We start from the raw sequence: 15,175 nt of genomic DNA, 5'->3' as shown, positions 1-15,175 counted from the left end.
AATGCATACATTTTTAACGAAAAAGATTAACTTTTGACAAAAAATAAAATATTTAAATTTTCGGTTAAAAATATAAATTTAAAATAAAAATAAAATAATTTTCAACCAAAGAAGTAAATTTTCAATCATAAAAGATGAAATTTCAACTAAAAATAGTCGAATTTTTAAATAAAAAAGAATTAACTTTAAAAAATAGTTGCATTTTAATTAAAGTAGTTAAATTGAAAGGCAAAACTACAAAGTTTCTACAAAACAGTTTTTTAAACAAAAATGAAATTCCAACCAAATATTTGAATGTTTACCAAAAAAGATGAATTTTTAAGCAAATGGACCAATTTTCATAAGAAAAAAGATTAAACCTCAATAGCTTAATTTTTTACCGAATGATCAACTACTAACCAACGAAATTAATTTTTAACAAAGTGGTTCTATTTTCAAATAAGTAGTTGAATTTTTAACCAATAAAGATGAACTTTGAAGAAAATAGTGGAATCCTCAACCAAAACTGATTAATTTCCAACCAGCTTGTAACAAATCAGGTGCATTTTCAACCAAACAGTATGACTTTTAAATAAAATTGTTAAGAAAACAATAAAATTAACTTAAATTTAATTTAATCGAAAATTCCCTGACATTGACCAGCTATAAATTTGCTGACTTTCCCTGACTTTCTGGAATTTCCTATCCTATATTAACAACCCTGCAAACAAAAGGATGATAAAAAAATTAGAAACCACAATAAAATTCATGAAGATTTAAATACAAATTTAAAATTCTCGTATCTAAAAATACTATAAGTATCTGAAAAATTATTTTAAAAATGCCTAAGAATGAATACATAAAGAAAAAAAACTATCTAATCTGCGGGTATCGCATTATCCGAAGATAATGCAAAATATGCGATTAGTCTAACTTATGTTAGAATAATTTTCCCTCTTCTTATCCACATCTTTATCTAGAGGCTAGAGTTCTGGTTATCTAATCGGGAAAAATCATTATTCAAACTGAAGACCCCTGATAGGCTTGATTGCGGAAGGACCTTCGAAAAGGTTCGTTCCTATACTGTCTAGCAATTTAGGTTTAGGAATGAGTGCTAGTGTGCTGCGACTGAAATTTCTTCCGTTTTGTTAATCTGTCTTCTGTGTGTTCAGACTCACATCAGTCTAGGACTCAGACTTCAGTAAGTTAGCCTCTGCTATTGGTGGAGTGGGAAGTGGGGCTCGTCATTTTCAAGGCTTCGTATGCTAACGTAGCTCAGCTTTTTTGTCATGCTAAACGCATACATATTCCATTTATTCCTCGCGAGTAGGAGTTAATTTCATTGCAAACACACACATGCACACACACACACACACACTCGCGCGCGAACACGCAGGGAGAGAGGAATGCACGTATGAGACATTGGAGCTCCCTCGTTTCCTCTTCGGCCGGTGCTGAAAGCTGAAACTCCCCTAGCTGCGAAACAAAAGGTTTAATGAATATTTTTGGATTTACACCTTTAGCATTTCACAACGACACAACCGTGAATCCGAGCACAAATCCCAACTCGTCACTCACTACAAATTTAATATTTCTCGCATCATAAGTAAATTTCTTTTCCAGTTTCATTTTTAACCGAAAAAGATTTCTACCACAAATTTGGATTTTTTAACCCAAAAATATGGATTTTCAATAAACAAGTTAACTGTAAAATAAAAAGTTGAACATTCAAATACACGTATTAACAGAAGACTGAATTTTCTGTCAAGAAGATTAATTTTTTAAGAGAAAAGCCAAAATTTAAACGAGATAGTTATGTTTTCAACCAAAGAAACGAATTTTCAACTAAAATGATAAATTAGGGTGATCATCCGTCCGGAATCCCCCGGACATGTCCTTATTTTAGGGCTTGGTGAGTTGTCCTACAGGACTGTTTACTTTGTGCGGATTTTTCAAATCATACATTTTTATTTTTCCGTCAACTTTTGGACCTTTTTTACAAAACGTTATTTGACACCATGTAACGTTTTTTTCGTCAATTTACAAGATAAAGTACTATTAAGCATTCCTACTATACGAAAAATATATATGTGCATTTGTGAAACTGATAAGAATGCATAAGTGTTCAATAATAAAAATATACGACTTTACGCGTTGATAAAATTTAAGAAAACAGTTAATTTAAAAAATATGTTTGAAAAATCTCTTTTTTCTGCTTCGCACTCTTTTTTCACATTTTTCTGTCCTACCTTGTCATCTTTTTCAAACTTTTATGTCCTATTTTGTCCTCTTCTTCAAATGAATTTTTGTCCTACTTTGTCCTTATTTTTCAAAACTTTTTATCCTACTTTTCGCAAATCAATTACGGTCACCCTATAGATAAATCCTCAACTAAAATGATAAATATTTAACAGAAAAAAAGTTTATTTTGAACAAGGATGTTCCACTTACCATCAAGAAGTACAATTTTAATTTAAAAAAGGCGAATTAGCAACAAAATAGTCGAAGTTGAATTTTAATTAAAAAAGACCGATGATTTTTTTACCATGATTTCTTTTAACAGGATCTTTTTTCAATAAACAATAGGAAAATTTTATGGTGCTTGTCCAAATTTAGTCTTTAGGTTCTAGGTTTTACTTTCGGAAATTCTAGACATTTTTAACCAAGATGAATTTTTATCCAAAAACATCAATTTTTAACCAAGAAAATGAATGAGTACCCAAAAGAATACATTTTTAATAATGTAGTTCAATTTTTAAACAAGTAGGTGAATTTTTAACCAAATCGCTGAATTTTTTTACCAAAAAAGACGAAATTTCAACGAGATAGTTACATTCTCAAACAAAGAGATGCATTTTTGACAAAAATGATAAATCTCCAACCAAATTGATAAATTTTGAACAGAAGAAAATGTATTCTAAACAAAGAAGTTCAACTTTCAATGAAGGAGTTGAATATTCATTAAAAAAAGACGAATTACCCACAAAATAGATGAATCCTCAAACAAAAAAGACGAATTTTCAATGAGATAGTTGTATTGTCAACCAAAAAGATGAATTTTCAACCAAGAAGATGAATTTTTACCCAAAAGAGTACATTCTTAACAAAGTAATTCAAATTTTAATCAAGTAGATGGATTTTCAACAAAGCAGACGAATTTTTCGTGAAAAGATGTATTTTCTACGAGGTAACTACATTTTTAACCAAAGTGATGAACTTTCAACTAAAATGATGAATATACAACAGAACAACATTTTTTGAACAAAGAGTTTCAACTTACAATCAAGAAGTATAATTTTTATTTAAAAAAGTTAAATTACCAACAAAATAGTTGAATCACCAATCAGAGACAACAGAAAATGAATTTTTTACAAAGTAGTCAAACTTTTAAACAAGCAGATGAATTTTGAACTAAATCGATGATTTTTTTTTAAAGAGCATCTATTTCAAATTAGAATAGGAAAATTTTTATGGTGGTTGTCCAAATTTGGTCGTTGAATTCTTGGTTTTAATTTTCCAAATTCTATACATTTTCAACGAAGAAGATGAATCAGTACCCAAAAGAATACATTTTTAATAAAATAATTCAACTTTTAATCAAGAAGATACATTTTTAACTAAATCACTGAATTTTTTTACCAAAAAGGCGACTTTTCAAAGAAATAGTTATATTCTCAACCAAAGAGATGAATTTTCAACTAGAATGATAAATTTTTAACAAAAAAAATTTATTCTCAACAAAGAAGTTCAACTTTCAATTAAAAAGTTAAATTTTCATTCGAAAAAGTCAAATTCCCAACAATATAGTTGAATCCTCAACAATAGCAGATCAACTAAAAAAAATTAATTTAAAAATATATAGTTCGACTATTAACCAAGTAGTTGGATTTTTAACCAAATCGATGAATTTTTAACCAAGAAGATGATTCTTTACACCAAAGAATACACTTCTAACCAAGCCATTCAACTTTTAACCAAGTAGGTGAATTTTCAACCAAGTAGATGTATTCTTCACCAATGCACGTATTTTCAACGAGATAGTTACATTTTCAACCAAAAAGATGAATTTTCAACCAAGAAAATTCATTCATTCATATTCATTCTTAAGAAAAGAGTCCTACTTACAATCAAGCAGTTGAATTTTCATTTAAAAAATACAGTTAACCAACAAAATACTAGTTAAATCTTCAACAAAAAAAGATTATCTTTCAATGAAAAAGATGAATTCTCATTGAAGAAAATGAATCTTGACCAAATAAATGTATTTTTAACAAACCAGTTAAATTTAAAAAAAAGAAGGTTCCAGTTTCAGCCAAAGAGATGAATTCTGAACTAAAATGATGAATATTCAACAACAAAAGTAATGAATTTTCAACAATCTAGCTCTACTGTCAACCAACTAGATAAATTTTCAACTAAACTGATGAATCTTTAACAAAAAAAAAATAATTAATTTTTAACAATGTAGGTGCATTGTTAACTAAGTAGATGAATTTATAACTAAATAGATGAATTTTCTACCAAAAAAGCGAATTTTCAACCACAAAGTCACATTTTCAAATATGAGATGAATTTTCAACTAAACTGATGAATCTTCAATTAGAAAATTAATCCATTCATTCATTTATTCTTATGCAAGGAGTTCAACTTACAATCAAGTAATTGAATTTTTATTTAAACAAAACAAATTTCCAAAAAATAGTTGAATCCTCAATAAAAGCAGAATAATTTTCAATCAAAAAGATAAATTTACAATTAAGAAGTTATCCTCTTTCGTTAGCAAAACTTGGCAAATGCCACAGTGGTCATAAATCCGGAAAAGGTGATCAAATTTCGCAAAAATATATTTTTTAGGGGGGTTTTACTTATAGATTACGTATCAGTAGTATATGTGTAATTTATTGCCAGATTTAATAAGATTAAGATCCTTTTTTTGACTCCGTGATTTAATCTGAAAGTGAGCGTTTCATGAGTAATATTCAACACGTTTGAAACAAGTGAAAAACGACTTTATGCAAAAGAACGCATGACTCGTGAAACAACAAACAAATTCCTTTTTTTGAACATGGAATCGTCTCTAAAAAGTACAAATATTTGAATAATATTTAATTGGTGAATCATGATGATTTATTGTGGTTTACAAGAATATGCAAAATCTCAAACCAGCATTTCGTGCAAAAAATTTCGAATTTCTAAAATTAAAAATGACGGACATTAATGATTAAAAATGATCAAACCTAGGATAAAATTGGTGATACATAGGTTTTTGGAGCCGATGAATCCAAATCTGACATTAGATTTTAAAAAAATAGAATGGCGGATCCAATATGGCGGACATGAATTATGAAAAGTGTTCATATATTTAATTCGCCATTTTTAATTTTGAAACTAGTTTTATCCAGATCCAAATATTTTATTTCGGCCATATTGAATCCACCGTTCTAAAATTTGAAAATTCAGCATCAAATTTTACAACAGCAACCCCAATCACCTGAGTATCACCAATTTCATCAAGGTGCGATGATTTTTAATAATTGATGTCCGCCATATTGGATCTGTTATTTTGAATGTTAAAAATACAAAATCAAATTTAAATTCAGCGACCACAAAAATCTAACCATCACCGATTTGACCAAGTTGCAAAACTTTTGAATAATTTATATCTGCTATATTGGACCCACCATTTTGAATTCATATGAGATTTGAATTCAGCGACCCTAAAAATCTAATTATCACCAATTTTGTCGAGGTCCAAACATTCTTAATTATTCGTTTCCGCCATATTGGATCCGCTATTTTGAATTTCAAAAGTTCAACATCAAAGTGCAAACATTTCAATGATTTATGTCCACCACATTGGATCTGCCTTTTTGAATTTTGAAAATAACATCAGATTTGAATTCAGCGACCCTAAAGCCTGAATTCACGCCAATTTTATCAAGGTTCAACTATGTTTAATGATCTGTGTTCGCCATATCGGAATCGCCATTTTGAATTTTGAAAATTCAGCGTTAAATTTAAAATCAGCAACCCCAAAAACCTAATTATCACCAATTTTATCAAGGTGCAAACATTTCACTGATTTATGTCCGACATACTGGATCTGCCATTTTTAAATTTGAAAATTCAACATCAGATTTGATCTCAGCGACCCCAAAAACGCTAATAAAGCCCACGAAAAATCAAATCGAATCACGTTATGTGTCACTGACAGTGAAGGGGTTAGGATAATTTTGAAAATAATCAAAAGTTTATTTAGCATACTCGCCCGCCATATTGTTTTTTAATATTTTGAGATCGGATTCGTAATCAGCGATCTTGAAAACTTCCTTATATACCAATTTTTTTTAAATCAAAAATTTATTTAGCATACTCGTTCGTCATATTGAATCCGCTATTTTTTTTTTTTTAATTTTTGACTCGTTACTGACTCAAAATTTTATACTCCCTCCTAGAAATAATCGATTGGACACGATTAATAACGATTAAGAGTAATCAAAAGTTGAATCGGTTTAAATTGTTGCTGATTGTGTCAATTCTTCCGAATCGGATTGAATTGAGTAAATGCTCAAAATTAGGTTCAAAATTGAATTGAATGCGTGCGGAATTTATCACAACAAATGGTTTTCCTCCCATAAGCACAGACATTTTTTATATTCTCTCCTTCTTGAAACATTGTGATTAATCGCCATATATTTCTGTAATTTTGGTCAAATTTTTTATTTAATAGCCTGAAAAAAAGTTTATTTTTGGTCTTTATATCCAGTTGTCATTCTTATAATTTCATCCAATCTTATGCAACGGTATGGACATTTTTCGACATTTTAGCATTTCAAGCAATAAGAGTTTAATTTTAAATTTACGAATTGTTTTAAACTTTGAGTGTGAAATGATAAAATTAAGAAATGATTAAGCTTCAATGTAAGCAGTTTAGAAACCTGAATTTTAAAATGCTATTTTTGAAGTCTGCATTTTTACAAATTCAAATCAAATCGAAATAAGATTAAAAATGTATATTTTTCATACTTAAATTTCACAAAGCATAATTTTAAATTAAACAAAGTTAAAGGCTTCTGAATCCATATTGTACAATTTCAAATGCTTTATTCATAAAAAAGTTTCTAGAAGGCTCGTCATTTTTACATATATTAATCAACGTTTGAACTCGAAATCGCTGTTTAAAATGTTTTAATTAAATATTTAGAACACTCAGTGAACAGAAAACTTCCACTTCGATTGGTTTAATTTGCAATTTAGTCTGAAATATTTTAAATAACAAAATTTTCAGCATCAAAAACTTAAACTTTAAATTTTATTGACTCTTGTAAAATTTTTTTAACCAGGAAATTATTCCAGATTTTTTCTTCGATTTTAGTGGCTAACTTGCAAATAATAGATAAAGTTGGTTTTACGTCAATCCTTAGTGGTAAAGGGGAAGTCGTAATCTAAGGATTACCAAATATAATATCACCGACATTGATGTAAATTCACTGTTCAATTTAGAAAGAATTTTGTCCATCATTTTGAGTACTTATATTTCAATAACCTAAAAATTTAGAAAATTAAATTAATAACAACTTTTTTATTATAAGGTGAATTTATGCGTTAATAATTGCAAATAATTAAAAATTGAGAGCTGTTTCTGACAAAAAATATTTTATCTCTAATATTAATTTTTAATTGTTTAATTTTATTCAATTAATAACAGCTTGACATTTTTAAATAATACTTTAATTGCTTTTCTAAAGCTTCACGTTCCTAAATTATTCGCTTACTTCTTTTTAAATCTTAACCGATTTTAAAACTTATACCCATTTATAAAAATTGTCACTAAAATAAATAATCCAAGAGCGCATAATAAAAAATAACAATTTTGCTTAATTATTACAAAATCAACTTTTTTATTTGTATCGTGTATCTGATTTTATATTTTTAACATAAAATACTTTTAGCACATTTTTTTCGTAGCACCCAGAAAAAACTGCTGCATCACGTGGCGAATTCCAAGTACCCGATTCGAAATAATTGGAAATGCAAAATGCTCAATCGTTGTTAATCGTTTTGGCACAATTAAGAAACACGATTCGGAATTCGGAATTGTTTCTTATCGATCTCAATTGATTATTTCTAGAAGGGCTACTAGCATCATGTGTAAATCTGTTTTCCAGTTGCATTTGTAACTAAAAAAAGATTAGATGTTTTCGAGAAGAGAGTAATTTTTTACAAAACATTTTAATTTTTTTAAGAAAATACATAAATTTTCTACTAAGATGATGTATCTTCAACTAAAATTATGAATATTCAACAAAAAAATTTAATCATTTTTTTTATTCTTTTCTTATTTATTTTGGTTATCATTTCTTGATAGAGAAAGGCGCTCTTTAGCCTGTAAAACACCTAAAAAATCGGAAATTTACTGAAGAAAATTATGAATATTTTTTTCGTATGAAGTCAAAAAATTAAAACAATGTATCCACCCGAAATTTAAAAAAGAAAGGTATTTTTAATGTTACGATGTTCATCAAAGGATTAATAGTTATTTCAAAAATATTTAAAGTCCTAATAGTAGAAATTTTTATTTCTAGTATTCAGCACGTTAAAAAATTTGAAATTATTTAGTTACAAATTGAAATATTTTTAAATAACAGGATTAAAAATGAACGTCTCTCAATACTTGAATCACAATTTTAGAAATTAGAACGACTAAAATCGTATAACTTCAGATAAATTAGAAAATAGGACTAACGAAAATAAGGAGTGTATGAAAGAAGTGACCAGATGTTTAGTTTCAAAAACTCTTTAAAAGGGTGCTTTTCCCAGTTTTACTTATTTTTTTTAAATTAATAATTTAATAATATTTCAAAACTTCCAAAAGATTTTAAAAATCTGGAAAATTTTGAGACAATTTTTAAAAAGATTTTACAAGAATTTTAGGAAAAAATGGAACTAATTTTAAAAGATATTTAAAAAAAACAGAAACAGAAAATTTCAGAAATTGTTAAATTGCTGAACTGGAAAATTCTCGAATACTAAAATTGTCGATATATAGAAGTCCCGATTTGGAAAATTTCCGAACAGTTTATAATTTTATTGAATTATAAAAAATCAAAAGTAAAAAATTCCCGAATTTAAAAATTTAAAAAACATTTTCTCAAAAAACATGATGTTTAAATTGTTTTAAATCATTGTTTGAATTCAAAATAAGAATGATTGTATAAAAATTGTACAGAAAAATGAATTAATAAACACAAGCGCTTCCAACGAAAAAAATATTCTCCCCAAGTATTCTTCTAACCTAATAACATTTTCCATACAATCTTTACAGGATTCATCACGGATTTATCTCGAGCTTTTTAAAATTAAAAATTCGATTTTTTGAGAACCTTTTTTTTATTTAAAAAATACTATGCACATTCTCAAACCAAATATTTCTTCCAATAATATATTTTTCTTCAATTATTCTAATTTTAAATTCAAACAATAATTTTAAGAAACTTTTTTCTTTGATAAAAGTATTTCAATATTGTATTTTAATTAATAAATAATATTTAATGAACAACAATTATTCCATTTGTTAAAATTTGGGAATTTTATAATTCGGGAATAATATTTTTCTGGATTTTTGTCGTCTCTTCTGAAAAATAAAAGGCACGACTGAAAAATTCCAAAAAATACAATTCTCGAAAAGAAAATATTTGGATAAATTTGGTGAATTTTTTAGTTCTCAGGGATGATAGGGGATGAGTTTCATATGTGTATGGGGGGCGTTGGCTACTCAATTATTTGGTTGTATACAACTATTTTACTTTAAAAGATTCAGTATCTTGTCTGTTTTAGAGAAAAAAAACTTATTTTCGTTTTTTTTTTTGCAAACTTCAATCTCATGAAAATTTGTCTGAAATATTTTCTGCGAGTACACCCTCGTATAATCTTTGAAAGACGTTCTGAATAGCGGACGACTATTTAAAATTAATAAATAATAACAAGAATCCTCCATATTAATATTAACAATAGTTAATTAAAAATTCGTGTAATATATTTTCGAGCGCGAGTATCACTCTCGTAATGTAATCGTCAAAACAGCAGGTGTTTTGAGCACTGTCTTTGAAAATAAATTTAACGACTGTAGTTCACCAGGGGTTCAAATCACAGTTTACTTATTAATTTACCATACAGGTTTAAAGATATTATAAGCCGTTTTACTCAAAGAAAAAATTCTCTGTAATTTCCCGGTTCGCGAACATTTTTCACAGTCAATAAAATTTAAAAAAAACGTACTCTAAAGCTAAAAATGTTTCTATTTAAAATAATAAAAACTGAGCTGCAACTGAAAGCACTCAAAGTGAAACTCCTGGATTTTAATATTCTAAAATTGAAGTTTAAAAGGTTTTTTAATGCTACTGATACTTTTTAACTTCAAATAACTTTTTTATATCTTTTATATATTGTAAAGTTCAAAGATTCAGATTTAGTTCGAAAAATAATAATAATAATAATTTAAAACAATTTGGAGCTGGAAGCATTCAAAATTAAACGAATACATTTTTCTTAATAAACTAAACACTTCTTAAATTAAAAGTTAAATTATTTTAATTTTAAATAGTTTTAAAATCGTTAAAATTCTTCGAGATGTTACGTCAAAATCCTGAAACATCTACATATTGTTTTACATTTTTTTCTTCAAATTTGCAATTATTTTTTAAACTTTTTCAGAACTATCACACATCCTTTACAATGATTCGAATTTTTCCAAAAATTTGTTTAAAAATTCTGACAAATTAGAAAAATTTCCTTCCAATCTTCCACATTCATTTTTTATAACTTTGTAAATATTTCTAAATATTCACTTAAAATCAACTTTTAAAATGAAAAAATAATTTTCAATTTTCCTAGGAAAGGTTTGTGATTCTTCTAAAGTCTTTCAAAATTCTTAAAAAGTTTCTAAATTTTATGTTCGAAACCGGCCAAAATCTATATTTTGTTTGAAATTAGCTCGTGGGCTATTTACACCGAAATTTTGGTACCACTAGCCGATTTTGTACGTATACGTAGACACTTCGTGTAAATCATTTGAAATCATTTTTAATTTTGTATTAATTTTGAATTTTTCCGTAGCTTCTAAATATTTCTTTAACTTACGCGAATTTTTTCTAAGAATTAAAATTATAACACCAAAAGCTTTTTTCAGTTTTGAATATTTAATTTAAGATTACTGATTTTAAATGAAGAGTTAGCTATTTCTAAATATTGAGTACAATTCAATTTCGAAAACCGTTAATTAATTGATATTTACACTTGATCAAGCATCAAATTTTTTTCTATAAAAAATCTTAGATTTCAAACGCTTCAAATTTTCAATTTTTTAATTCCTCAAGACTGCATTTTAAAATTCTTTGAATTAAAATATGCGCTTAAAAATCAATAATCTAAAATGGAAAATGTTTAAAGTGAAAGATTTGCGAATTACGCATTCTAAAATAAATGATATCATGGTTGAAAAAGATAAAAATTTAACTAATTATTTCAAAGTCGGTTCAGATCAAAGCTGAACAGATTTTTTTCTCTAAAATTTGTAAAATTCCCGGTCAAAAAATAAATTCACTGTCATTTTCCGATTCAGCGGCCAGGCTGAATTTCAAAGTCCATATGAGATAAAATACATGGTCCAAAGAGAACTTTTTCCAGGCTCATATGGTACTTATTTTGCACTCGAAGGGTAAGAACATCAGGAATAATTCCTAATGAAATTAATAAAAATTTAAAGTAAATTAAAAACATTGAAAAGAATTTAACAAAATATTTTTAAAAAACTGTATTGAATTCAGTAATTTTGAAATAATGTTAGAAAAATTCAAGGCAGTTCAAAAGAATTCGAGACGAAATGCCTAAGAATTCAAGGTGAGGTTAAAATAATTTAGGATTAATTAAATAAATACTTCGAAATTTTTTTTTAAATCCATCAAATTAAATATAATTAAGTAAATTTAGAAGAATTCAAGTAAATTTCAAAAATTTAAGAGAATTCCAAAGAATTGAAAAGAATTCAGGGTGAATTAAAAAATATATATTTAAATCTCTTCAAATCTTTGAAACTCTACTCATTTCTAATCCATGAAGTGACTAATTAGTACAAAACCATTCAAATAAGATTAAAAAGAATTGGAAAACATTTTTAAAATATAAAAAATTCCATTGATTACAATAAAATTTGAGTAAATTTAGAGAGATTCAAGGAAAATGAGAAGAATTATATGAAATTCATTATAAATTAAGTTAATTGAACAAATGTATTGGATTAAGTCGAATTGAGTAAATTTAGAAGAACTAACAAGAATTTAATAAGAATTTAGGACGAAATCCAAATGAATTGCAAAAAATATTTGTAAATATATTTAAATCTTTAAAATAATATTTGAAACTTAATAAAAGCCTTTAATTATGAATATATTATTTTCAAGTTGTATTAAAATTGAAAAGTTTATAAAGTTTAAATCAGCCGTTTACATTTGTTTAATTAATAAGACTTTCAAATTGTAACAGTTTAATTTTTAACATTTGAATCTAGAAATTCGAAAATTGTGAACTGATTCCGAATCGTCTTGTAAAATCAATTATTATTTAATTTTTAAATCTTAAAATACAGTTTAATTTATAAATCATTAATTTATATTTACAGTTGATCCCCTAAATATTTTGTATCCAATATCTTCGACTTCAAAATTTGTAAATTTTTATTTTTTAAGACAATTTAACTAATTATTTTAAAAAAATTGTATTTGCAAAGCTCTTAAATTAAAAAATTTATTTTTTGTAAATCTTAAAACTTTGGATGCATTCAAATTGGATAATTTTGTAATCGAAACGGATTTTTAACGTGAATATTTTTCTATTCAAATCGTTCCGTAAATTTTACCGTCATGTTATTCGATTATAAGCTCTCAATTTATTTTCTCTAGTTTAATAAAATTACTGTCTGAAAATATCCTGCGAAGAGATTTTAACGGGTTTCAATTCCAATCCTGGAAAAAAATTATCTGAAAATTCCAGGTTTTTCCCCGGAATCTCAAGATTTTGTCACGTAACTTTATGCAGGCTGGCCGTTTTAATAGAAGAAGAAAATACCCGGTCATTTTCCGGTTTTGTCCCGGTTCGCAAACATTTTGCATCGTCAATAAAATTAAAAAATTCGAACTCTAAGGTTAAACATTTTTCCATTTGCAGTAATAAAAAATAAACTAAAAATCAAAGCACTCAAAATTTAGAACTTTTAAAAATTAATGGGTTCATAGATTCAGATTCAATTCTATAAATATAAATCCACATATTATTTGAAACAAATTTTAAGGTAGAAACGTTAAAAATTGACAAATTAATTTTGTTTTAAACTGAACACTTCTTAAATTAAAAGTTAAATTATTTTAATCTCATGCAGTTTAAATATCCCTGAAAAGCTTCAACATTTTATTTTTAAAATCTTGAAAAATCTAGAAGTTGTTTTAAATTTATTCAACTTTAAAATGATTCTTGAAATTTGATTGGAACTTTTGAATATCTTTTGAAATTAATAGAATTTTTCCTACAATTTTTAGTAAATCCTGAAAATTTTAAAAAATTTACTTAAAATCTTCCAGATTCGTTTTTAACAATTTTAGAAATCATTTAAATAGTTCTGAATATTCTTTTAAAATAATATTCCAAAGTGCAAAACTATTTTTAATTTTCCTAGGAATCTTACGATAATGTTTTTATTCTTTTGAAGCCTTTCACAATTCTTAAAAAGTTTTTAAATTTATTTCTTTTTGAAATCTGCAAAATCTAAATTTTTGTTTTGAATTAGGTTGCGGTTATTTGTGCCGAAATTTCGGTATGAGTAGCCCAATTTTGTCGGCATACCCTTTGCTTAAATTATTTGCAATCATTTCAATTTTTAAATTAATTTAAAATCATTTCGAAACTTCTAAATACCTCTCAAAATCAATCAGATTTTTTCTACAAAAAATAATTGTTAAATTCCTATTTAAACTCCAGCATTGAACAATTTCACTTACAAATTAAAATTTTTTTTAACGTAACAATCAAAATTGTAACGTTCAAAGTTTAAAAAATCTTTGAAAATTTAACGATTCAAGGCTTTCTATATCAAACAGTTCAGTTGCAAATTTTTACTTATAATTTTTACTTATTGCTAAATATTAGAAAGTAATTTTTTTTTTTAATTAAAAAATTTGAAACCTAACGGATTAAAAATTGAATACTTTCGACTGAAACAATATTTTTAATTTTGTGAAAGCCTTTAATTACAAATACATTATTATGAAGTGATTTTTAAGTAAAAAATAGTTTATAAAGTTTTAATCGGACGTTAGCATTTTTTAATGACCAGAGTTTTGGATTGAAACAGTTTAATTTTTAACATTAAATTCTGGACATTCTGGACATTCTGAACATTGAACGGGTTTAGAATCTTTTTGACAAATCAATTATTGTTCCTTTTTAAAACTAATTTATTTATATTTACACAGTTGATAAAATAAAATAAGATATTACCAAACATTTGCAACTTCAAACGATTTAATATTTAATTACTTAAGACTTCAAGACTACATTTTACCATTCTTTAAATTCAAAATTAAAATCTACAATGGAAAATTTTTATAGCAGATTTTTGAATTACGCACTGTAAAGTGAATGATGTTATAATTGAAAGAAATAATAATTCAAATAATTATTTTTAAAATGTTCGAAATCGAACTTGGACAGATATTTCTTGTAAATATTTGTAAAATTTCCGTTAAAAAAATAAATTCACTGTCATTTTCCGGGTTTCCCGGTTTTCAGGTCCAGAGGCCACCCTGTTTTCAATAAATAAATAATATTTAAAACACAATGAATAATTTCTTGAATGTAAATAACTCAACGAATTTTGTATTTTATGCTCATACATATTAATACAAAGTTTGAAAGAAAGATATTTTCCATTTGGGCGGAACCCCTGTAAAAACAGGAGAAATGAAGGAATTTCTGAGGATTACATTTTCAACAAGATACATTAATTTTTACCCAAATAGTTGAATTACCTAAACATAAAAAAATTCCAACCAAATATTACGTAAATGTTCAACCAAACAGTGGAATTTTCAACTAAAAAAGTTGAACTTTCAACTAAAAAAGACAAATTTTCAATCAAAATAGAAAT

This window comes from Belonocnema kinseyi, chromosome 6 (genome assembly GCF_010883055.1).
Source record: "Belonocnema kinseyi isolate 2016_QV_RU_SX_M_011 chromosome 6, B_treatae_v1, whole genome shotgun sequence".
NCBI classification, from domain to species: Eukaryota; Metazoa; Arthropoda; class Insecta; order Hymenoptera; family Cynipidae; genus Belonocnema; species Belonocnema kinseyi.
Note: the sequence above shows the minus strand (reverse complement) of the source record.